Raw genomic sequence first — 25,666 nt, forward strand, 5'->3', positions numbered from 1 at the left:
GAATTGACTCGGCTCAGATCAGATGTGTAACGCCCTTCTTTTTCATACTTTCCATAATTAGAAAGCTCGCCTTGTAATGCTATTTTTGGAAATCTTGTATTCTTGTAATCGTCTTTTTGTTGTAATCGTTGTAAAATCCGAGACTTGGATCATAAATATAATTCGTATTTCTTTAAATTCACATTCTACATATTCATACATGCTCATACGTTCGAATTCATTGTACATCGAATCCTTATTCGTAATTCATACGCATACGATACTCATTTATGATACATGTCCATGCTTGGCCTTAAATTGTTGATACTTAAATACCCCTAATTATATGCTTATTTACACAACAATTAATCGTCTAATATGTGACATATACTTGTCACGTACAAACATATTACATACTTGTACATCACACTTTTTACCTAGTTAAATCATGTTTTATTTCATATTATACCTTGTTACAAGTTAGGGGAAACATTGTTGCATATTATTACACAGCTTAATTAACAAAATTACTCATTATAATGTTAAAAAAACAAAAAAAATAAAGAAATATGGCAGCCCCAAATCAGCTAAATTCAGCCTTATATGGTTGGGTTTTGTGGGCTTGTTTCAAGGTTTAACCCCTTCTAAACACTTCCAAAGCCCAACCCATTGAAACCCTAATCCCTTCCCTATATAATAAACACTTCCCCATCTTTTATCCTACTTTTACAAGCCTCCAAACACTTCAAAAACTCTCCCAAACTCAGCTGAGTTTCAGCCACGTTTTTTAAAGTTCTAGCCATAAAAAATGAGTTTTAACTCACTTCCACTTCAATTTTCTTCTTGTTTCTTCTTCTACAACACTTGGATAACCTCTAGGAAGGTTCTCACAAGTTTTCTTGAGCAAACTAAGGTGACCCCTCACCATTTTTGAGGTCGAAAGTGCACCTAAATTCTGCTCATTTTTATCTTCATGTTTTGGAAGAAAACTCATGTTTTCTTCATACATTCCTATGTCCTTATGCTCATAATCAAGTCTATGGTTAGTTGGGCTTAGAAACAAGGTTGTGACATGTAAAATGAGAGGTTTAAACCTCATAAACATTCTATTTACGTTAGGGTTTTAACCCACAAGTGATGTACAAGCTTAAAGTTTGAAGATTGTGTGATTACAAGGTTAGCTTGGGCTATCCTACTTGGGAATCCACACATCACTTGATGTTTTCTTAGATTAGTTGTAATTATTTAGTTCCTTATTGTATGTTCATGACCCTCCTTGTTGTCTAAGACAACAAGTGTAGTGGTGAACACTAAAGAGGTTCCTAAATGGAAGACTTGTCTTTCCTACCTCATGCATGACTTATTTGAAATATACAAGAGGTTCCTAAATGGAGTATTTATCCTCCTACTGTTATTGCAGTAATGTCTATCGCCTCCGTAAATCCAATCCGTAGTGAGAAACTGATCTAACTAGCCTTATATATTAATATTTAGATAAGAAAGGCAAGGTGGCATTATTGTAAATAAGGAGCTGTAGGACTCCTGCGATGGTTTGAGAAGGCAGAAGCGGTATTTGCGATGTGTAACTGTCCTGCTTGGGACAGAGTGAAGTATGCTACGGGCACACTCGAGGATGGTGCAGTGACATGGTGGAATACCCAGGTTCAGATGTTGGGTATCGAAATGGAAAATGCCACCACTTGGGATGACTTTAAGGAGTTGATGAGGGAGGAGTATTGTCCTCGAGATGAGGTTCAGAAACTGGAGAACGAGTACTATAATATGAAAATGGAGGGATATGAGATAGAAGCATTTACGAGGAGGTCTAATGATTTAGCAACTTTGTGCCCTAACCTGTCTCGACCCCCACATCGGCGAATCGAGTTGAATCTTAAGGGCTTAGCACCAGCTGTTAAGGGGTACGTTACTGCTGCAAACCTAGACAATCTGCCCCGTATCGTCCGTTTGGCACATAAGATTACTGACCAAGAGGTCGAACGTGGCAACTTGCCGCCACGTGTTTCTGCTACTACCTCGACTGCTACAGCTACCATACCTGCCAGTGATAACAAGCGCAAGTGGAGCGATGCTGACAAAACAACCAGTGCAAGTCAATCTCAGAAAAGGCATGACAATAGCAATAATCTTAGTTTCAGCCAGTCGTCGTCCGTTAATCTAAGTCAGGTCAACAGCTCGGGTTAGGGTTCTTATGCGGGGAAACTACCAAACTGCAATAAGTGCAATTATCACCATCGGGGGCACTGTACTCGAGTATGTCACAGGTGCAACAAAGCCGGGCATATGGCCATGGATTGTAGAGTTTCACTTCCGAACCAACAGCAGCAGCCACAGCAGCAAGATAGACAGCAGCCTCAACAGAATCAGGGTAACCGTAAGGGTTGTTTTCAGTGTGGAGCTGAGGGTCACATCAAGCGAGACTGCCCTCAGTTGAATCAGAATGCAGGTAATAACAATAATAGCACTGGCAACAACAATGGGAACAATGGGGGAAACGGTGCGCGTGGGCGAATGTTTACTATTGGAGCTGGGGAGGCTAGGAACGATGGTAATGTAGTGACTGGTACGTTTTCAATAAATGATATATTTGCTTCTGTTTTATTCGACTCTAGTGCCGATTGGAGTTACATATCTTTTGGGTTCAGTAGTCATTTAGGATTGAGTCCTACACCTCTTGTCACTAAACATATAGTAGAACTAGCTGATGGTAAAACAATCGAAGCTTCACATGTTCTCATTGGGTGCAAACTCGATCTCATGGGTCAAGTGTTCGACATTGATCTACTCCCTGTTACTCTTGGAAGTTTTGATGTGGTCGTTGGCATGGATTGGTTGTCCAAACACCAGGCGAAAATTCTCTGCAAGGAGAAAATAGTGCGTATTCCTCACCCTAGCGGAGAATCTTTATCGGTTCAGGGTCATCATAGTGGTGTTATGGTTGGTATTATCTCGGCAATGAAGGCTTAGAAGTGTTTACGTAAGGGCTACCCTGCTATTTTAGATCTTGTTACCGATTTGAAGTCTGATGAGAGAAAGATCGAGGACCTTCCAGTTGTTCGTGAGTTTCCTGATGTGTTTCCTGAAGAACTCCCTGGTTTACCTCCACATCGTCAGGTGGAATTTCAGATCGACCTCTTGCCAGGAGAAGCCCTGATTGCTCGTGCTCCTTATCGTCTCGCGCCAGGAGAGTTATAGGAGTTGTTGAATCAACTCCAAGAGCTGTTGGATAGGGGTTTTATCCGACCTAGCGCTTCGCCTTGGGGAGCCCCGATACTGTTTGTGAAGCAGAAGGATGGGTCCTTTCGGATGTGTATAGATTATCGCGAGCTCAACAAGGTGACGGTCAAGAACCGTTATCCTTTACCATGTATCGACGACCTGTTTGACCAGCTACAAGGGTCAAGTTTTTATTCCAAGATCGACTTAAGGTCAGACTATCATCAGGTACGAGTCCGCGAGTAGGATGTACCCAGAATGGCTTTTCGAACGTGGTATGGCCACTATGAGTTCTTGGTTATGCCGTTTGGGATGACAAACGCAACAGCGGTCTTCGTGGATCTCATGAACCGCGTTTGCAAACCGTACCTCGACGACTTTGTTATTGTTTTCATCGACGACATCATGATCTACTCCAAGAGCAAGGAGGACCACGAGCGACATCTACGTCTTATCTTGGAGCTCCTAAGAAAGGAGCAGCTTTACGCGAAGTTTTCTAAGTGTGATTTCTAGATTCGAGAAGTACACTTTCTTGGGCATATTGTTAACGAAAAGGGTATACACGTGGATCCTGCTAAGATCGATGCTATTAGGAATTGGGCGGCACCGACGAATCCTTCGGAGGTGCGACAATTTCTTGGTCTTGCAGGGTATTATCATCGATTTATTCAGGATTTCTCGAAGATCGCTCAACCTCTTACATCCTTGACACAGAAGAACGTAGTTTATTCTTGGGGAACGAAGCAGGAGGATGCTTTCCAGCTCTTGAAGCAGAAACTATGCAGCGCGCCAATTTTATCTCTACCTGAGGGCACCGAGGATTTTGTGGTTTATTGTGATTAATCCATTCAGGGTCTCGGTTGCGTGTTGATGCAACACGACAAGGTGATAGCATATGCTTCTCGACAGTTGAAGGTACACGAGAAGAATTATACGACTCACGACTTGGAGTTAGGAGTCGTGGTTTTCGCGCTGAAGATTTGTAGGCATTATCTGTACGGTACCAAATGCACTATCTACACCGATCACAGGAGTCTCTAGCATATCTTCAACCAGAAGGAATTGAATATGCGACAACGTCGTTGGATAGAGCTTTTGAATGATTATGAGTGCGCCATCAAGTATCATCCGGGTAAAGCTAATGTTGTAGCTGATGCACTTAGCCGAAAGGAGACGAAGCCTAAGCGTGTTCGCGCTCTACAACTTACTATTCACTCTGGCTTACCTGCTCAGATTCGTTCCGCTCAGATCGAGGCATTGAAAGAAGAAAACATTGAGGCTGAGTAATTACGGGGCATGGAAAACCAACTTGTGGAGAGATCTGACGGCATTCGTTATTTTATGGAACGGGTATGGGTTCCTTCGTATGGTAATCTTAGGGAGCTTGTGATGGACGAAGTGCACAAGTCTCGGTATTCGGTTCACCCGGGCTCAGACAAAATGTATCAGGATCTCAGGGTCATGTATTGGTGGCCGAAGATGAAGGCTCACATAGCGACATACGTGAGTAAGTGTTTGACTTGTGCTAAAGCCAAGGTGGAATATCAGAAACCCTCGGGTCTACTTCAGCAGCCGGAGATACCCACGTGGAAATGGGAGCAGATTGCCATGGATTTTGTCACGGGTTTACCAAGAACACAGGCTGGAAACAATACTATTTGGGTGATCGTTGACCGTCTCACGAAGTCAGCACATTTTCTAGCCATCAAGGAAACGGATAAATTTTCAGAACTTGCAGCGGTTTATCTTAAGGAGGTGGTTTCTAGGCATGGGGTGCCAACTTCTATCATCTCAGATCGAGATCCGCGTTTCATTTCTGATTTATGGCAGTCCATGCATAAATCGTTCGGTTCACGACTCGATATGAGTACTGCTTATCACCCAGACACGGATGGTCAGAGTGAACGTACTATTCAGACACTTGAAGATATGCTACGTGCATGTGTGATTGATTTCGGGAAAGGCTGGGAGAAACATTCGCCGTTGATAGAGTTCTCCTACAACAACAATTACCATACTAGCATTCAGGCAGCACCGTTTGAAGCATTGTATGGGTGGAAATGCCATTCTCCTCTCTGTTGGGCTGAGGTGGGTGACAGCCAGATCACAGGTCCTGAGCTTGTTCTTGAAACTTCATAAAAGATTATTTAGATCAGGAATCGTATGGCGGCAGCGCATGATCGTCAGAAAAGCTACGCCGACAAGCGTAGAAAACCTTTGGAGTTCGAAGTTAATGACCGTGTCATGTTGAAGGTCTCACCCTGGAAGGGTGTGGTGCGTTTTGGGAAACGCGGCAAGCTTAATCCACGTTATGTTGGGCCATTTAAAATCTTGGAGCGGATCGGTAAAGTAGCTTACAAGCTTGAGCTACCTGCTGAGTTGGGTAATGTTCACGATGTCTTTCACGTTTCATAGTTGAAGAAGTGTTTGTCTGATGAAACACTGATTGTGTCGTTTCAAGAGCTCAAGATTGACGACAAGTTACAGTTTGTTGAAGAACCTATCGAGATTATGGATCGGGAGGTTAAGGTGCGTAAACATAGCCGAATTCCGATTGTAAGAGTTCATTGGAACTCAAGGCGTGGACCGGAGTTCACGTGGGAGCGCGAGGATCAAATAAAGCTCAAATATCCTCAACTTTTTCCTGATGAGAAATCTAAATCTGATAAAGCAGGTGAATTTCGGGACGAAATTCCTCTTCAAGTTGGGGATGATGTGGCACCTGAGGAAAATCCGCAACAATCTTGATTTCTCATTTCACTCTTTTGTGCTTACCTGTCAAATTTCGGGACGAAATTTCTTTCAAGTTGGGGATGATGTGACAACCCGAACATTTGAGGTCAGTGCCTTTAGTCACGTAATCCCTGTTTTCTCATTGTTTCTCTTTTACGCCCCTTCCGACAATAATAATTGTCACAAAACGTGTGACTTCAATAATCTTGCTAAACGAAAAATACGGTTTAATATGTTGGTGTGATAGTGAGTTAGTTTAAGTGTCTAGAGTATGTGGGCTGAAATCTTGGTTATCTCACAATCTAACAAACCGAGCCCACACCATCTACAACATCGGCCCACTCCATTCCTTGTGCATCTCATGACCGGCCCACTCCATTAGTTGATTGGAAATATAATTAGGAGGCTACGTGATCACATTATCATAATTTTAAGATACAACAAACCCTACCCCATCTTCCCTGATCGCACAACTTCAGCAGCAGCCCCCCCCTCTCGAGTTAGCATCTCATTCGGTTCACCTTCTTGGTTAGTGATCCTTACCTATTAGTATTCATGTTTGCCGATATCGTTTATATGTGTAATTAGATGAGTTTGATGATTATTATTTGGTGTTTATATGTGCTAGTGATTACATGTATTAGGGATCATGATCTTGTATGTTACTGACCAATTGTGAATCATGTTGCATATTACTGAATATTCGTGAATCATGATCATGCATATACACTAGGTTATGATAGTGAAGTATATGTTATATATTCATGTATCGGCTGTGATTATTACTATCTTGCATAATTAGGATTGTTTGCTAGGATATTGAGTATAAACGAATCAGGAAGGGCCATGTATCGGATGTATAATAGAATTGCTTAAAGGGATTTAGTTTGATAATGTAACAGTGTTTTGATTTGCATAAGATCTGAAAAACAAATATAGTATCTGATCATTCGAAATTATTGTAATTGTGTAAATTGAGTTTGTGCACTCCAAGAGCATGGCCCAAAACATTACGTTGGATTGTACAATTAGGCCCAATCGGTTGGTACACCAACACTACGCCATGGCTGACCATCTTTGGGTAATCACATCCACATGTAACTGGGCCACACCGGGTGGGCCTGGTGTGCGTTTGGGCTGCGAAGTCAGTTTCAGCAGCAAGACATCGGACCAGGCGATGATTGGGCCATGTGTGAGTTGGGCCGCAGGCCAGCTAATGTTCCTCGGGTGGGATTTGGGTGTTGTTTGGCTTGGGTTTGATAATATTGATAACGAAGTAATTAACCTTACCGAGCAAACCAAAGGTGAGTTCACTACTCTTGAGCATGCGTCCCTGTGGTTGGGACAGTCAGTGGGTATCCCGGGGAGGGATAGGTCTTTTGGGTAAAAACTGGGATGTTGGACAATACTCTCACCCTATCACTCTTAAGTCCCATCTTTTGTTACCAGGGAGGTAGCGGGGTATTAGTTGGTAGCGCTACTTAGGTTTGGCACCCTCACACCGTACCGGGGAGGACGGTTGTGAACTAATGACCCAGTCATGCCCAGTGTTTTGATAGGAGCACTGGGGAACGGGCAAAACATACATTAGGAGCCGTCTTGTTCGGTATCGAGATATTATGAACATTACTTTCGGAACTAAATACAATGGATTAACTAATTACTTGGTAACCAACGTTTTCGTAAAAATATGAACTCACCAGCGTTGTCTGACACACTTGTTACATGCTCGCAGGTCGTTAGGTATCTTGGATTTGGAAACTTGCTGTTTTGAGTAGCAGGAGTGGTCATGGGTCGATTGGACGGATTTACGTGATTGGATTCTTGATACTATATATTGGTTTTAAATAGTTTGACTTTGATTTACTATTTGCTTCCGCTGAACATATTGGTTTTCATTTAAACTTGTTGATGGTATTTTATTAATGATTGAAAACTTTATTTAGAAACTTGTAAGGGTTCAATGTAATTAGTGGCTCATTTTTGGTACGTCACACGCCTATCAGGGACACTCCCTAGGTGGTATTTTGGGGGTGTGACATTTTGATAATTGATACCAAGTATCGAGTGGCAATCCATACGGATTGCCATCCGATCATCTACACCTAGTTTGTCAAAGTGTTGAATATCAAAAGTCACTCGATCGGATTACATTGATTGTTTGAAAAAGCTACTCGATCGGATCACCATCCGATCCGTGGCATTTTATTGTGTTTTGTTTTGTTAACTGACAATTGTCGAACGGTGACTCAATCGGATCACGATCTGATCCTTGTCACTCTCTCACTTATTCACTTGTTGTGCAAATCATCGAGTGGCAATCCGAACGGATTGCCATCCGATCCTAATCACTCTATTTTGCTCGTGATTTAGGTTCAAGCGTCGGATCTCCACTCGATCGGATCACTATCCGATTCAAGGCATATTGTTCAAGTGTCGGATCGTCGCTCGATCGGATCACCACCCGATCCAAAGCTTATTGTTCAAGAGTCGGATCATCACTCGATCGGATCACCATCCGATCCGCTTCCATCTGATCATTGTTACTGTTGACTGTTGTTGACCCACTCGATCGGATACCTGCCCGATCCAGTTGTTTGATAGTGTTTGAACTGATCATTTTGTTTGATCGTTTGTAGGTGATTCGAAGTGATTCGAAGTGATAAACAAGAAACGTCATGGCTGAAGAATTCTACAACACGTTCTACAAAGCCTTCACATCAGAATCTTCGGAAACTTCAACCGTTACACTGAAATCTATAACAAAAACAATCAATGATAACATAAAACATGATAATTTTCTATGGGACGTATTCTAAACCACCTAAACTCGAAATTACTGAAGATTATACATGGTGGAAAGAGAGATTCCTGAACTGGACCAAGGCATATGCTCACGAGAGCTGGTTCTGCTTAGAATTTGGATATAGTCGACCAATCAATGACAAGCATGAAGAGATGCATCTCAATGATCTTCCGATGAAGACAAACGAAAATTCTCATATGAGCAGAAGATGATAGCATTGATTCAACAATCTATCCGAGATGATATATTTTCATTGTTAAATCATGATGGGTCATCAAAATCGGTTTGGGAAGCGTTAAGGGTTAAAGCTGAGGGTGGCAAACAAATTAAAAAGAATGAAATTGCTTTACTAAAAAAGGAGTTTGATTTGTTTGATAGTATAAAGGGAGAGACAGTGAGGCAAATGATTGAATGTTTTTGCCACTTAAAAATTGAGTTAGACAGAATTGGAATTGTGAAAACACATGAGGAAGTAATTGACAAAATAATTGAAGCGTTACCACGAGCTGATCAGTGGCAAACGTTTGTTATTATTTTGAAAAAAATGATGTTTTATATGATACGATTACTCTCGATGTGTTAATTGAAAAGATTGAAACTCATGAGCTTGAATGGCAGAAACAGAGCAAGATGAGCAGTTCTTCGCATCAACAGAACGTTAGTCTTTACTACAAGGGCAGTGTACCTCAGGTGATTGTAATTGAATCACCAAAGACGGGATTCAGTGCTGAAAAGTCAAAAGAACCACAGAAAAGCTCATCAAGCTATAATCCAGGATATCATTCATCTTCTGCAAAAGCAAATCCTGAAGAATCAGAAGAAATTCTTTGCAACATTGCTTTGAAACTGAAGAATTCTCCGGCTATGAGCATCAATGCAGCTAAACAACAAATGAGTTTTCTGGCATCTGTGTTAGAGTCATACGAAGGTTTAATGTCTGGAAAAATTGGAAACTCAGAGCTGACAAAGGAAGACTATGACCAGATAGATCCAGGAGAAATGGAACTCGTTGACATACGCTGGTGTCTAGCAAGTTGCATCCGAAGAGCTCAGAGGTATATGGAGATTACTGGAAAGCAGTCAATTTGTGGTCCATCAACAAAACTGGGTTTCGATAAATCCAAAGTGACCTGCTTCAAATGTAAGCAAAAAGGTCATCTCAAAAGAGAATGCAAAAATTCTGAAGTTGACGAAACTGAGAAACCTTTCAATGATAATTATTACCGAAAGGCAATTTACCACCGTAGCAAAGAAGAGCCGAAACTTGTCACGACCCCCGACCCCATCCTGGCCGGAATCGGAAGCCGCGAGCAGTCAAGTGGTACCGGTGATTATTTTGTAAAACATTGCAGCGGAAATTTCATCAGGACCGTGAGTTAGGAAAAATATCAGAGTTTAGAAACACCGGATTTTATTTAAATAGATGGAATAAATTCCATGTTTTGCAAAGGTAGCTTTTAATATGTGATAAACCCAAAAATAATATTTCTTAAGTTGGTTTAACTAATAAAATAAGCCACTTCTTGAAGTCCTTCAGTGCTGAATCCAATCCTTACTCCAATCTACTGTAATTACCTGAAACGCGTTTTAAAAAGGTTTTGTCAGCGGGAAATACTGAGTGAATCATTCTTGTTTATGTAAAATCATGTTTAGTTATAATTTACAGTATTAAGAGCGATTACAATGTTTCTGATATCAAACTAACTACCCACAGTATTTGTCACTCGACCCATTGGCCCTCCTGTTGTCCAATGGTGTCTGTGACTATGGTCATATCACCCATTGGCTAACTCGTTGTCCAATGGTGAAGATTATCAAGTAATGTATACAAAACCCCACATACCGGCTGTAACTTGGTGATTACAAAGACTTAATCCCTGTAATTATAACTTTTGAAAAATAATTTGGAGTTCTGTAAAACAGTTGATAAAAGAGAATGACTCACTTTATAAGCATGCAAGATTGAGTTAACAAGCTTCTTGATTCTACTTCTTCCGATAATTAAGCATGCACTTTATTATTCTGGATCTTCTGATGATTTAATAGTTTGTTTGATTGTAAGTGTGTACTTGGGAGTATTCTTGGTAGTTAAACACATAGTTTAACAGAATGGAATACGTATTTGTGTAAAACCCAAATCAAACCTTAACGGTAGTCAAGAGATTCGAACCTTAACGAATTTCACAAAGTGTAACACTTTGGATTCCGTTTACCGAAATCACAAAGTATAGCACTTAGGCATCCTTTTAACGAACTCTCAAAGTATAGCACTTTGGCATCCGTTTAACGAACTCTCAAAGTATAGCACTTTGGCATCCGTTAGTTGGTTCCTGAATCGATCGGACAGAACATCGCATCGGTGATTATTGGTTAGAACACCAACGTATAGAGAGAAGAAGAAAAGAAATGAGCAAAGAAAAATGAATCCTAAGCTTCCTATTTATAGGTAGGAAATAGGAAATTTCTAGGAAGTTTCCTTTGTATTTCTAGGAAATTTCCTATAGCTTTTCTAGGAAGTTACTTATACATCTTCTAGGAAGCTTCCTATCCACAGATATCTATCCTCTTACACCTTCCTAGCACCTTCCTTTGATATTATCTATTTTATATATATGTATTTATTTATTTAGGGTTTTCATAAATCTTACTTAGCTGATTGATTAATCTTACTTGGCTTAATTAATCTTGCTTAATCTTAATCAATCCTGCTTAGCTTAATTAATCTTACTTAATCTTAATTAATAGATTAATTAATCTACTCAGCTAACCTAACTGCTAAGTTTATTTAACTATTAAGTTTACTTAGCTATTAAGTATTCTAGCAGCTCCTTGCTTACGAGTTCTAATTCCTAGATACAATGGAACGCGTATTAGTGTACTAACTCAATTCAACTTTAACGACAATCACGAGATAAAACCCTCACAACGATTTATAAGTGCAATACTTAACAATTCAGCAGATTCACAACGAATGACAGAGTATAGCCCGAGTTCGGACAGCACTCAAACATTCAAGTCGAAATCACGATGAATAACAAAGTATAACTCAATTTGAGCGGCACTCAAACAATCGTTAGATAGTTATAATCGATCGGACGGTGAATCGCAGCAGCGATTGAGTTAATACCCGGTATCGCAGCAGCACCCCGCTATACTAATTAATGATTCGTGTGTGTTGTGGACTGTTCCTGCTATAACTCAGTCTACGAAAGGAGAATTTACGTCGTTCAAAGGCCAGAATTCAAGTCCCAATGTCTGCTATTTACACACGAAAATTGACATGCTTACGGACCGTAAGACTATTCCCTTACGGTCCGTAAGGGATACCTATTTACTATAGGGTAGCCACGTTCGGGACTAGCCTAGCTGAGTTGACAAAATTCTCAAATTAAAATTTAACAACAAGTTTATTAGATAATCGTTAACTAGGGTTTACCCCCCTTGAGTTTTAGGGCCCTGATCCTGATTTCGATTGTTCTGGAAATTTTAGGGTTTATGCAGAATCACTTGGGTGTCTCAATTAGGGTTTCCTTATTGGATAATTATCATACTAAATATTAATTTTAGTGAGAGTTGTTACATCCTCCCCACCTTAATAAAAATCTCGTCCTCGAGATTTGGACTATGATATTTTCTTGGGTTATGTTTCTTCTTTTAATTAAGAGAAACAATGTATCGTGGAATGGAATCAAAAGATATTTTGAGGGGTATGAATTTAAAAAAAAAATGGTTTATAGACACAATTGGATTCAATATCCGAAAGGAACTTACTTTGATCAATTGAGGGAGATTCTGAATTGATAAATATCTATTTGTGAATGGAAGTATGGAAAATGATTTGTTAATGATTATCCGAAAATCAATATCGTTTACTTAAATGGTACTAGACAATAGAATTTAGTGTATCGTAATCTGAGTACATAATTGTACCAAGAATATGACAAATCAAACGAATGACGTATGAATAGAGTTTATTATTAGCACAAGCTACAAATGTATATGGATATTGCAAGGTATTGTTATGATTGAAAGAACTTAATAATAAATTTACTGTTTTCGAAATTAACTGAGAGTTTCAAGGAAGCGAGTCTAGATATTTCAAAAGATGAGACATTCCGATGAAATGATATAATTTCCAGGGTGATTATGTTCAAGCCAAAAGATATATGATCAATAGATTTTTAAAATGAATGTGAAGAACTTTTTGGAATTAATAAAATTCTTTGTCAGAAGAAAACTTACTTGATTAGTACCTAAGGAAGATTTAAGATTGACAGGTTCAAAATGAAATGAAAACATTAAAATGATTCGTCAAATATTGAATTACGATATGAGAAAATCAATGTGCTGAGATGTAAGAATACATGAAAAGACAATAAAGTTAGTGTATTTTTGTCTTAATACATAATTGTATTTAGATGATTTTAATCAAAATGTTTGATTAAAGATAGGTGATATTTTAATTTATTAAATACCTTTTCCTTTTATGTTATCATAAAGTAGAATAATAAATAAATATAGATAGGTTTAAAATATCAAAACCCGTGGTAATTTTGACAAAATAATGATATATGTTTTATAAATAGGTTTACCCAATATCCTAGAACTCACGATTATCATTTTTAAAATCAAGTATGTTTAACTATAAGATTTTATAATAGGGTATTTTAAATCATAAAAGTAAAATAATAAATGTTTATTTTAATATCAAGCATACTTAAATATTGGCTTGCGTAAATAACATTTGATATTTTAATATATATATTTTATAAAAGAATATTTCTATAAGTATTTAATAGTTGTGAAATATTAATCAAGATGAACATTTATTTATAATATGTCTTGTTCATGAATACTTAGACAATTATTTAGATAATTTTATTCGTTTCTTTAATTGTTTTATGAAAATATGTATTCTCTTTACAGTACCAAGTATATATATTTCTATATATATATAATATATAATATAAAATTATTTTTATATATAATTGAAATTTACTAAATAAGTATGATGACTTAATTTATATACATTAAATAGTTATTATCATGGTTGGATATTGGTTAGTGCTGCCTTCTTTAACCATAGGTGATCAGTCCATGCCTAACTAAGGCTAGGCTATCCAATATGTGTTCCTGATAATAACCCTAATACCTAAAATAATATTAATACTACTATTATTAATATATTATTACCAAAAATAAATAACAATAACTAGTCATAAACATAAACGAGATTAGCGCAATCTTCAAAGTTTGTGAAAATGTCACCACAAGGTGATCATGATTTAAAGAAAATGATTCAATGAAGTTGAGGACCAACAAGCATGTTATAGTTCAAGAGAATTGAAGTGCTTGTTGGGATTATTTTGAATATGATGGCTTCAATTCATCATATGGGACCTTAAATGGAATCTATATTGCGAGCAAGTTAACTGGTTTTGAATAAAATGAGTTTTGAATAAGAAAGTTCGAACATGATCACAACAAAAACCATGTATACCTTTCAAAAGAAAATCGAGTTTTTCAAGAAATTCATTGCTTCGATATTAAAGAGTCATTGCTTTGTAAAAACGCAGTTTACAATGCAAAGATCAAGTATAGCGAAATGATATTTGAACTTTTGATAAAACAATGAATTGGAATGAATTCCTCCAATGGTCTTTATAAGTAAACGAACCATATGCACAACAAACAGTGCGTGTGTAACGTGTGGATTTATCAAGAAATGAAATGGATCAATATTTGCTACTATGAAAGAAATCCTCATGGTATGATGACCAGAAGTAGAAACACGAAAGTCAACTTATTTATAGGCAGAAGTCAGAATTGTAACGAAAGAAATATAAGAACTTTATTTGGACTTTCGTGTGATAACCTTTGTTAAGTGACATTACCAAGGAATGTCGAATGAAATGAAATGAAATAGGGGATTTGCAAAGGTAGATGACTTCTTTTGTAGTGCCATTAATTATGACTATAATTAGACTGTGCACCGATGGTTGTGAGATATTGTTCCAACGTACTTCAGCGATATTTTGATCGATTGTAAGATCATGTGGCAAAGTGCCGCTTTTTGATTAGGAGTTCTTTTACTGACGGAATTAGTATTGGTATCATCGTGCCCAAATTTATATTTTTCAAAGGTCTTGCTTTGGAAGTCGTGTGTGGACATATAATTTAAGTTACATGTGTTTTCTTGTGCACTAGCACAACTTTATATGCTCTTACTTGCGTAAATCGTATATGGTAACTCTTTTAGAATTTCTTTTACTTTTGATGATGTCCCAACTTAATGGGTTTTTATTGTTTATATTGTCGCACGAGTTACGAGGTAGATGATCAAACGAAATAATGTTTGGTATTGGAAAAGAAATTCATGATAAAGAAATCTAGACACAGATGCTTGTGCTTTATTTCAAATTGTCAATCCTTATGGTTTTTTGGATTTCCTTATAGATATACCTATCTATATAATCACATATTTCACATGCTGAAATAAACATACCATTTATCAGGTCAATGTATTTAACAGATTCATATTTCCAAAAAAAAAAAACAATTCAGATATCAAATCATGATATTATTTAGGGAAATCTTGTCACTTGTTTGACATACTATGTACCCCGTCTTATCCGGTTCGCGCCGGAGAGGTAATCTCAGTATATCCGGACAAGTTGGAGAGTCTGCTACTCTATACCCAGTTTTGCCGGAGAAAACTTTCTATTACCCATAAATAGTATCTTTTCAATGATTTAAAAGTGCCTCTTTTATTAGGGCTTTTATCCAGAATCAAAGAAATTTCTATTTCCATACATATCTTTATTCTGGATTAAGTAATATCAGTAAACAAGAATAAATAGCAATTAAGTGCTATTGCCTGCTAATCGTCATTCTTATGGCATACCAATATCCATTACATTATACTTATATAAGAAATTTTATCTTGAAGTTTATATTAAGGCAAAATTCTTAAGTTCAAGTCTAAATATCATCCGGAGTGCTATTGTCACGACCCCCGACCCCATCCTGGCCGGAATCGGAAGCCGCGAGTAGTCAAGTGGTACCAGTGATTATTTTGAAAAACATTGCAGCGGAAATTTCATCAAGACCGTGAGTTAGGAAAAATATCAGAGTTTAGAAACACCGGATTTTATTTAAATAGATGGAATAAATTCCATGTTTTGCAAAGGTAGCTTTTAATACGGGATAAACCCAAAAACAATATTTCTTAAGTTGGTTTAATTAATAAAATAAGCCACTTCTTGAAGTCCTTCAGTGCTGAATCCAATCCTTACTCCAATCTACTGTAATTACCTGAAATGCGTTTTAAAAAGGTTTTGTCAGCGGGAAATACTGAGTGAATCATTCGTGTTTATGTAAAATCATGTTTAGTTATAATTTACAGTATTAAGAGCGATTAGAATGTTTCTGATATCAAACCAACTACCCACAGTATTTGTCACTCGACCCATTGGCCCTCCTGTTGTCCAATGGTGTCTGTGACTATGGTCATATCACCCATTGGCTAACTCGTTGTCCAATGGTGAAGATTATCAAGTAATGTATACAAAACCCCACATACCGGCTGTAACTTGGTGATTACAAAGACTTAATCCCTGTAATTATAACTTTTGGAAAATAATTTGGAGTTTTGTAAAACAGTTGATAAAAAGAGAATGACTCACTTTATAAGCATGCAAGATTGAGTTAACAAGCTTCTTGATTCTACTTCTTCCGATAATTAAGCATGCACTTTATTATTCTGGATCTTCTGATGATTTAATAGTTTGCTTGATTGTAAGTGTGTAGTTGGGAGTATTCTTGGTAGTTAAACACATAGTTTAACAGAATGGAATACGTATTTGTGTAAAACCCAAATCAAACCTTAACGGTAGTCACGAGATTCGAACCTTAACGAATTTCACAAAGTGTAACACTTTGGATTCCGTTTACCGAAATCACAAAGTATAGCACTCAGGGATCCGTTTAACGAACTCTCAAAGTATAGCACTTTGGCATCTGTTTAACGAACTCTCAAAGTATAGCACTTTGGCATCCGTTAGTTGGTTCCTGAATTGATCAGACAGAACATCGCATCGGTGATTATTGGTTAGAACACCAACGTATAGAGAGAAGAAGAAAAGAAATGAGCAAAGAAAAATGAATCCTAAGCTTCTTATTTATAGGTAGGAAATAGGAAATTTCTAGGAAGTTTCCTTTGTATTTATAGGAAATTTCCTATAGCTTTTCTAGGAAGTTACTTATACATCTTCTAGGAAGCTTCCTATCCACAGATATCTATCCTCTTACACCTTCCTAGCACCTTCCTTTGATATTTTCTATTTTATATATATGTATTTATTTATTTAGGTTTTTCATAAATCTTACTTAGCTGATTAATTAATCTTACTGGGCTTAATTAATCTTGCTTAATCTTAATTAATCCTGCTTAGCTTAATTAATCTTACTTAATCTTAATTAATAGATTAATTAATCTACTCAGCTAACCTAACTGCTAAGTTTATTTAAGTATTAAGTTTACTTAGCTATTAAGTATTCTAGCAGCTCCTTGCTTACGAGTTCTAATTCCTAGATACAATGGAACACGTATTAATGTACTAACTCAATTCAACTTTAACGACAATCACGAGATAAAACCCTCACAACGATTTATAAGTGCAATACTTAACAATTCAGCAGATTCACAACGAATGACAGAGTATAGCCCGAGTTCGGACAGCACTCAAACATTCAAGTCGAAATCACGATGAATAACAAAGTATAACTCAATTTGAGCGGCACTCAAACAATCGTTGGATAGTTATAATCGATCGGACGTTGAATCGCAGCAGCGATTGAGTTAATACCCGGTATCGCAGCAGCACCCTGCTATACTAATTAGTGATTCGTGTGTGTTGTGGACTGTTCCTGCTATACTCAGTCTACTAAAGGAGAATTTACGTCGTTCAAAGGCCAGAATTCAAGTCCCAATGTCTGCTATTTATACACGAAAATTGACATGCTTACGGACCGTAAGACTATTCCCTTACGGTCCGTAAGGGATACCTATTTACTATAGGGCAGCCACGTTCGGGACTAGCCTAGCTGAGTTGACAAAATTCTCAAATTAAAATTTAACAACAAGTTTATTAGATAATCGTTAACTAGGGTTTACCCCCCTTGAGTTTCAGGGCCCTAATCCTGATTTCGATTGTTCTGGAAATTTTAGGGTTTATTCAGAATCACTTGGGTGTCTCAATTTGGGTTTCCTTATTGGATAATTATCATACTAAATATTAATTTTAGTGAGAGTTGTTACAAAACTGATTGAAAATAATTCGAAAGAGAAGTCAAGAGCATGTGCAGTAATCCATGATGATGAAGGGTTTGACTGGAGCGAATTCCTTCCAGAAGATGATCTTGTTGATGACCGTCTCACGGCTCATGGCAGAACTGTATCAAAGAGCAAACATCGTTCTTTTGTTGCTGAAATCAAGGGGAAAACACGAGAAGAAATGCTGAAAGAGAAAACCGAAAGAGAAAGATTCTTTGCAGGTTGCAGAATTGAGAAAATGCATGAAGAATATGAAGACGCAAATTACTGTGGAAGATACGACAAGAAGAGAGATTGCTATGACAACAAAAATGGTGATCCTGTCATTCACAGAAAAGAAGTTGTTTTTGATGATGTTCTTGCAGTAATCCATTTGTCTGGCGAATACTACTCAAACGCAGCAAAATATAAAACTTATCTGAAAAGGCTGGACAAGATAATTCGTGACGTGATGACCGCGAGTTTGAAAAAGAGAGATGAAGAAAGAATGAAGAAGAATGTTGAGAATTTGGTTGATGATTTGAAGAAGGTTGCTGAGGAAGTCAAAGTTGAAGCTGTTAAAGAGGAAGATGTGAAGAAAGCTGAGGAAGAGAAAGAAAAGAAAGACGAAACAGTTGGTGAAGAAGCTGTTACTAAAGAACAGCAGGTGAGTGAAGAAGAAATGAAGAAGAAAGAAGAAGAAGAAGAAGAAGTGAAGATAGAGAGATTGGATGTTGGTGATGATGTTGATGCTAGTGATGAGAAAAAGAAAGATGCTGATCAGACAGAAATAGCAGAGAAAGCCGAGGTGCTAATCACTAAGGTAAAATCTGATTCTAAAAGCTTAAATGAAACAATTGAACAGTGCAAGAAATGCATGGAAACATGTAGTGCTTGTACTGAAAAAGATGAAAAGTTCAGAACAAGAAATCTAAAACTTAATAAAATCGAAGAAGTTTTCAAAAATAAAGGCAAAGAGATGTTAGAAAACGAAAATTTTTTAAAAGAAAATGATGAAAAACCAACACAAAAGTGCAAGAGTTTAGATAAAGAAACTGAAATTTTGAAAGATAAGGTTTCAAAAATGACAGAAGAATGTGTTCAAAAAGAAAATACATGTCAGGAAATGAAAAAGGAGTATGATTCAATAAAATTGGCTTACCACATTACAAAACAATCATATGAAGATGTGAAGAGTCAAATGAAACTTGTTCAATCTAGATTGAGATATTGCTCTGAAACAACTGATACGCTAAAGTGACAGTATTCAATAAAGCAACAAGTTGTTAATTCTTATATTGAGGATGTTGCTAAGTTGAAGCGTCAAATAGCCGATTTAGAACAAGATAACAATAAGTTCAAAAGTTTTTCAACATAAAACTGGGTGATGATGATTCTGAGAAAAACAAAAAGGGAATTGGTTATGAGTATCATCAAGTTCCTCCACCGGAAAAGTTCGTATTTTATGATGATGAGAAGGTCGAAAAAGCTTTCAAGATGGTCGATCAATTGCCAGATAACATTGGCGTAACCTATTCCAAATCTGATGATTCTAGTGATTTAGAGGTGGTAGGTAAGGTCGTTGAAAGTGTTTTGAAAGAAGAGTCGGTTGAAACAGGTAAACCTGAATCACAGGATGAAAATGAAGGTAGTTTTCATGAAGGTTATCTGAAAAACTCAAAATCCAAGAAAAATGTGAATGATGATTCAAAAGGATTGGTTTATACCATGATTGGATCAGACAAACTATTCTCAGATCTTGAAGTCCCGATTCAGAATGTGATTTCAGAAAAGATTGACAAAGTTTTCAAAATGATTGAAATTGAAAAATCTGAGATTCCAAAATTTGCTGGAAAGAGTCATAAAACTTTTTATAACAAACCTGGTTACAAAAAGAAAAACATGAAGGCAGGGTTGGGTTATAAAAGGAAACAGAATTGGAAGAAAAATGAAATGCCAAATTATCAGCAAAAGATGAATTTTGTTCACGGAACAAGTTTCGAAGAGGAGAAAGAACTCCAATTTAGACGATAGTCTAATGAAGAGTTCTATACTCAGAAAAAGCAACAACAACAGGTCAAAGATGTCTCAAAGAGAACATGTTTTAAATGTGATCAAACTGGACATCTTGCATGCAAGTGTCCAAATCTGAAACATGTTGGTGTTGAAACAAAAAAGAAGTCTGATGATGTTGAGAAACAGAAATCTGAGGATGTGAAACAAAGGTCAACCAAATTTGATTCAAAACAAACTTGGAGGTACAACACAAACAAGTTTGCTTCGAATCAAACTTGGAAATCAAACCCGAATTGATTTGATTCAAGACAAACTTGGAATTTTCACACACCCAGATTTAGAACAACACAAAGTTGGAAAACAACTGTCGATGCAACCAAATCCGTTTTGGAAAACAAAAGTTGTTAAAAATCAAAATGTTCAAAAAGATTCACATTTTTATAAAAGAGGTGCTTCAAAAGGACAAAGCTGGGTGGTTAAGACACAATCTGTTCCTGAACAGAAAACTGTTGTAAAAGATAAAAAAAAATTGATCAAAATGATGTTAATTTTCCGAAGTTGAATTAATCATATTGTGTTGAAATGCCTAAGGTCAAACAGACCTGGGCTAACTTGTTCAAGTAATTGAGTAAGCGTGAATGTGCAAGTGCTTCTGAAGAAAACTGAATGTCATCAAAAGGAGTGTCGGAGCAGCCTGACACGAGAGGAGGAGGCTGCTGAACCCTGTGACTGTTAAACAGGGAGTTTGTTTGATTTTTGTACATAAATAAACCATATTTCAAAAAACCCTAAAAATTGAAAAATTAAAAAAAACCAAAAATATGTTTTTATTTTGTCAAAGAATTTGAAAAATCAAAAATATGTTTGTTTTTAAATTTTGTCAAAAATTCGAAATTTCCATAAAATATGTTGCTTGAATACGCCGAAACCCTCACGGCTGAACAAACATGATTAATTTCACAAGATTGAAAAACGGTTTTCAAACTGTAAAATATCAATGTGTTGTAAATCATGGGGGTACATTATATTTTCTGCAAATCAGTGCATGTGAAACAGAAAATGGATAGTGAGACAAAGCTATCAGTATCAGGTTGTCAAATTTTCTTCTAATGGTTTTGAATTTTAGGGGGAGTAAGAATTTGTCAGAAAATCCAAAAACATTAGAAAATTTTAAAAAGCCAAAAACATGATAAAATTCAAAAATTGAGTTTTTGTGTAAAAAGAGGAAATGATAGTACATCTGTAGACAATCACAGTACGCTAAAGAAATGGAATGTTTTAATGTGATAAACGGTCTCACTGATGATATGCCAGTAGGTTTTTACACACTTAGTAGATTATTTTCGAGATAAAAACCTAAATATCAAATACTTACTTATCTCGTGGGGAACATCTCTCGGATATATGGGTAACCCCCGAAATCTTGTTTGAGAGATTGTCTGATTCTGAGATACTAGGTCTTTATACTGTTTGATATCTGGAGTATTATACCTGGTCTTCTGATATTGCGGAAGCAATGGCCTAGACCTCGTATAATACTTTACGCGCTTTTAAAGCTTACCCTCTGCATAAAAATTGATAAAATATCGAAAGATACGAATCAATTGCAGTTGAAGAAAAGATTCCCTAAAGGGAACACACCTAAATTCGAGCCTTCATCTCTTTGACTGAACGGAAGTTCATACCTGAGCTCTCAACGTCTCGCATTAACCTAGAATACATATATCAAATTGGTATACTCACCTGTAAGACTGAATCTAGGGAATTTTGATACGGGAGTATATTCTGAGGTGGGACACGCGAATAAGTTTAAGTCCTTAAAACACTAGTTCGTATCTCGAATCAATTGAACTTTGTGTGAAAATTTAAGTGGATGAGTATACTGACTGTGACAACTCGTAATTCGAACCTACTTTTGTGTAACGTTACGTGCTTACGTGGGCTATGTTAATTAAATGAATGTTATGTTTTGCTATATGTAAATGTGTATGTGAATAAATGTGTATGTGAATCCGAATCGCACAACCATCACTCGAACGCATAAGGCCTTTGGGCCGCATTACTTGTATTCGGACTATGTGGGTTCGGCCCAACCCTTCTTGATTGATTAGCACCTAGAGTTTGGCAACCTCCTCATTTGTTACAAAACATCCTACACGCACAAAACCCTAGCTCGTCTCTCTCTCCCTCTCTTTCGCGAACCGAAGGCAGCCAAGCAATCCCCCATCATCTCGGGTCTTTATTGTTCGGATCAAACCTTATTCTTTCTCTTAACCGGTTAGTATTTCATGTTATGTGCGTTGTTTGAATGATATATTGATATGTTGATGATATGTGATCGGATTTGAATATGAACTGTGAATCGTAGGATGAATGATTTTATGAGTGCCATGAATTATGTAGAATGATAATTATGCGCTAGGATCTAGAACCGATTGGATCATAGTCGGCTGTAAAATGTTCTTGTTTGAATGATTATTACGTTTGTTCATGATTAAACCGATTAGGGTTCATAGGAAGTTCGTAATAAAAACCCTAGTTTGATCGATGGTATGCTTGTTGGATGATGAGAAACGTGTTAATTGATTTATTTGGAAACCGGTGTAACTGTTAATTGATTATGTTAATTGATAATAAAATTGGAAACTATGGGATAGATGTAACAGATTGCATGTTTCACGGAAATTAGTTAACCGGTCGCACAAGACCTCTTGGTCGCACAAGAGGTCCACTCGTACAAGCAGACCATTCGCACAAGGGCTCTGATCGCACAAGAGCCCAACCACACAAGCCCATTCGCACAAGGGCTCCACGCGTACAAGCTGTCCGGATCGCACAAGGGAAACCGGGTCGCACAAGTCTAAATTCAGATCGCACAACCCAAGCAGATCGCACAAGTCTGCTTGGATCGCACAAGGCCACATATATGTTGACTGTTTGGGCCGGACAGTGATTGGGCTGGGCCAGTCCAATCGCACAAATCCAGCGAACCGCACAACTTATACGTTTTCACTTTGGGCCGTATGTGTTTGGGCTGTTTATTTATTTGGGCTGATTTCCATTGGACATATAATTGCACAAGTTGAATGTGTTACTTGACTGTTAAATATTGCCATGATCCATTCGTGTTTGTAACGTGTTAACTCTGTGTAACCATATGTGCTTCACTTGAACCAAACCTGACATGTATGGTAATCCTGTTAGGACGTGTTTGATCACTTTTAAGTCAAGTAACTTTGGTATAATCTGCCGAGCAAACCAAGGTGAGTTCATTGCATTTGTCTCAAGCATGCGTCCCGGTGGTTTGGGACAACTGGTAAACACTTGGAAGGGAAACTATGGGTAAACAACTTAATCGGTTTTGGTTATTCCCTGGAGGGCAATGGGGGTAATTAGTTGATAGCGCTATTAGGTGGGAAACCTCACACTGGGCCGTAAGGACGGGCGTGAACTAATTATCTGGGTAGGGCTATGGTTGTTAGAGGCACACTCCTCGGATACATATGGGCACACTCCCTAGGGTATCTAACGAAGGCAACATAGCAATCGGTCGTTAAGGGGTACCCACTCCCCGGATACGCATGGGCACACTCCCTAGGGTATCTAACATGAGCAACATCGTAACGCAACATTGAATCGCATTAACATACATCTGGTAACATGTCACGTTAACAAAACCTTGAACTCACCAGCGTAGTCTGACACACTTGTTTGCATGCTTGTAGGTCGTTAACCTTGGAACATGGACTTGCTATCTGGGAATGCTGGAGTGGTCATGGATCGAAGCTATTGGATTACTAATAATTGATACATTGGTTTTGAGTTTGATTATGAAACAATTGCTAAACGACTTATCATATGCTTCCGCTATATAACTCTTTGTGAATTGATATTATGTTTGACATTTAATCATGGCAATTAATAACATGTTTTATTTAAACATTTATCGTTGGTTCAATGTGATTGGTGGCTCAGACTCTGATGTGTAACACTCCTCACGGGGTTTCCGCAGGTGGTATTTAGAGGGTGTTACAGTTTGGTATCAGAGCCACTGGTTATAGTGAACTAGGTTTTAAAACCTTTTATAAAACCAGACTATAACCAAACAACTTCGAAGATCGATCATGACACTCAGCTCCAAATTGCAAGGTTCGTTTCTCCCTCACTTTATACATTACTTGCCTAGCAGTCACACACACTCACAACACATATATGAAATGAGACATGAAACACCATAGTGACTTGATAGTGTGACACTACTCTTCGACTTATGCGAACCATAGACCTGTGATACCATCTGTTATGTTGTTTGAACGGGGGAAACTTCGAGCGTAAGTTAAGAGGCACTGAGATAAGCATGCAAATTGCCTTATTATTATGGGTGCACACTTAATAATAACGTGAGGTGCATGCAAGTCCCAGTGAGGCTTATCGAGCGTGAGAAGGGTTCTGCCTTACTATGTGTGAACTTAGTAGTACATGAATATCAGTATGATACTTGACTCATATCTCGTTTCGATTTCTAAATCGGTTTATTCCCAACTATAGAAACATGAGTGGACGAGGACACGGACGTGGCAACATCACCATGACTCAGGCTGAGTTGACTGACCTAATCAATACCCGCGTGGCCGAGGCTTTAGCAGCCTATCAAGCTGGTACGGAGTGTACCAAGTACTCTTTACTTCTATACCACGTACACGTCTTTTCACTTCTATAATGTGTTTCCTTCCGTCATTTAGGTCAGCAAGCGCAACCCCACAACAACCAGCCTGCGTGTACGTTCAAAATGTTTATGGACTGTAAGCCACAGACCTTCACCGGGACTGAAGGGGCTGTGGGACTTCTGAGATGGTTCGAGAAAGCAGAGTCTGTGTTTGCTATCTGTAACTGTCCCGCTGGGGACAGGGTGAAATATGCTGCGGGTACCTTGGCGGATGGTGCCCTAACATGGTGGAATGCCCAGGTACAGTTGTTGGGCATCGAGGCAGCGAATGCCACAACCTGGGAAAACTTTAAAGAACTGATCAGGGAGGAGTACTGTCCTCGGGATGAGGTCCAGAAGTTGGAAAACGAGTACTACGACTTGAAGATGGTTGGATCTGAAGTCGAAGCGTATGTGAAGCGATCATATGAACTGGCCGACATGTGCCCAAACTTGTCTCGGCCTATGTCTCGGAGGATCGAGTTGTTCATCAAGGGATTGCCTCCTCGTGTGAAGAGTCTGGTTACTGCAGCACATCTCAATGATTTGACACAGATTGTCCGTTTGACCCACAAGATTGTGGATCAAGAAGTAGAGAGTAACTTGTTACCACCGCGCATTTCAGCTACTGCTGCTGCGGCACCCACTGCTACTACATCTGCTAATGATAACAAACGGAAGTGGAGCGACTACGACAAAGCATCCAGTGCTGGTCATACTCAGAAAAGGCCAGACAACAACAACAACCGCAGCATCAGCCAGTCGTCTTCTGTCAATCAAGGCCAGGGAAGTGGCCACAACCAGGGTTCGTATGCAGGGAAGAAGCCACGATGTAACAAATGTGGCTATCATCATTTCGGGGCATGTAGTCGGATGTGTA

The sequence above is a fragment of the Helianthus annuus genome, chromosome 17, assembly GCF_002127325.2.
Source record: "Helianthus annuus cultivar XRQ/B chromosome 17, HanXRQr2.0-SUNRISE, whole genome shotgun sequence".
Classification (NCBI taxonomy): Eukaryota; Viridiplantae; Streptophyta; class Magnoliopsida; order Asterales; family Asteraceae; genus Helianthus; species Helianthus annuus.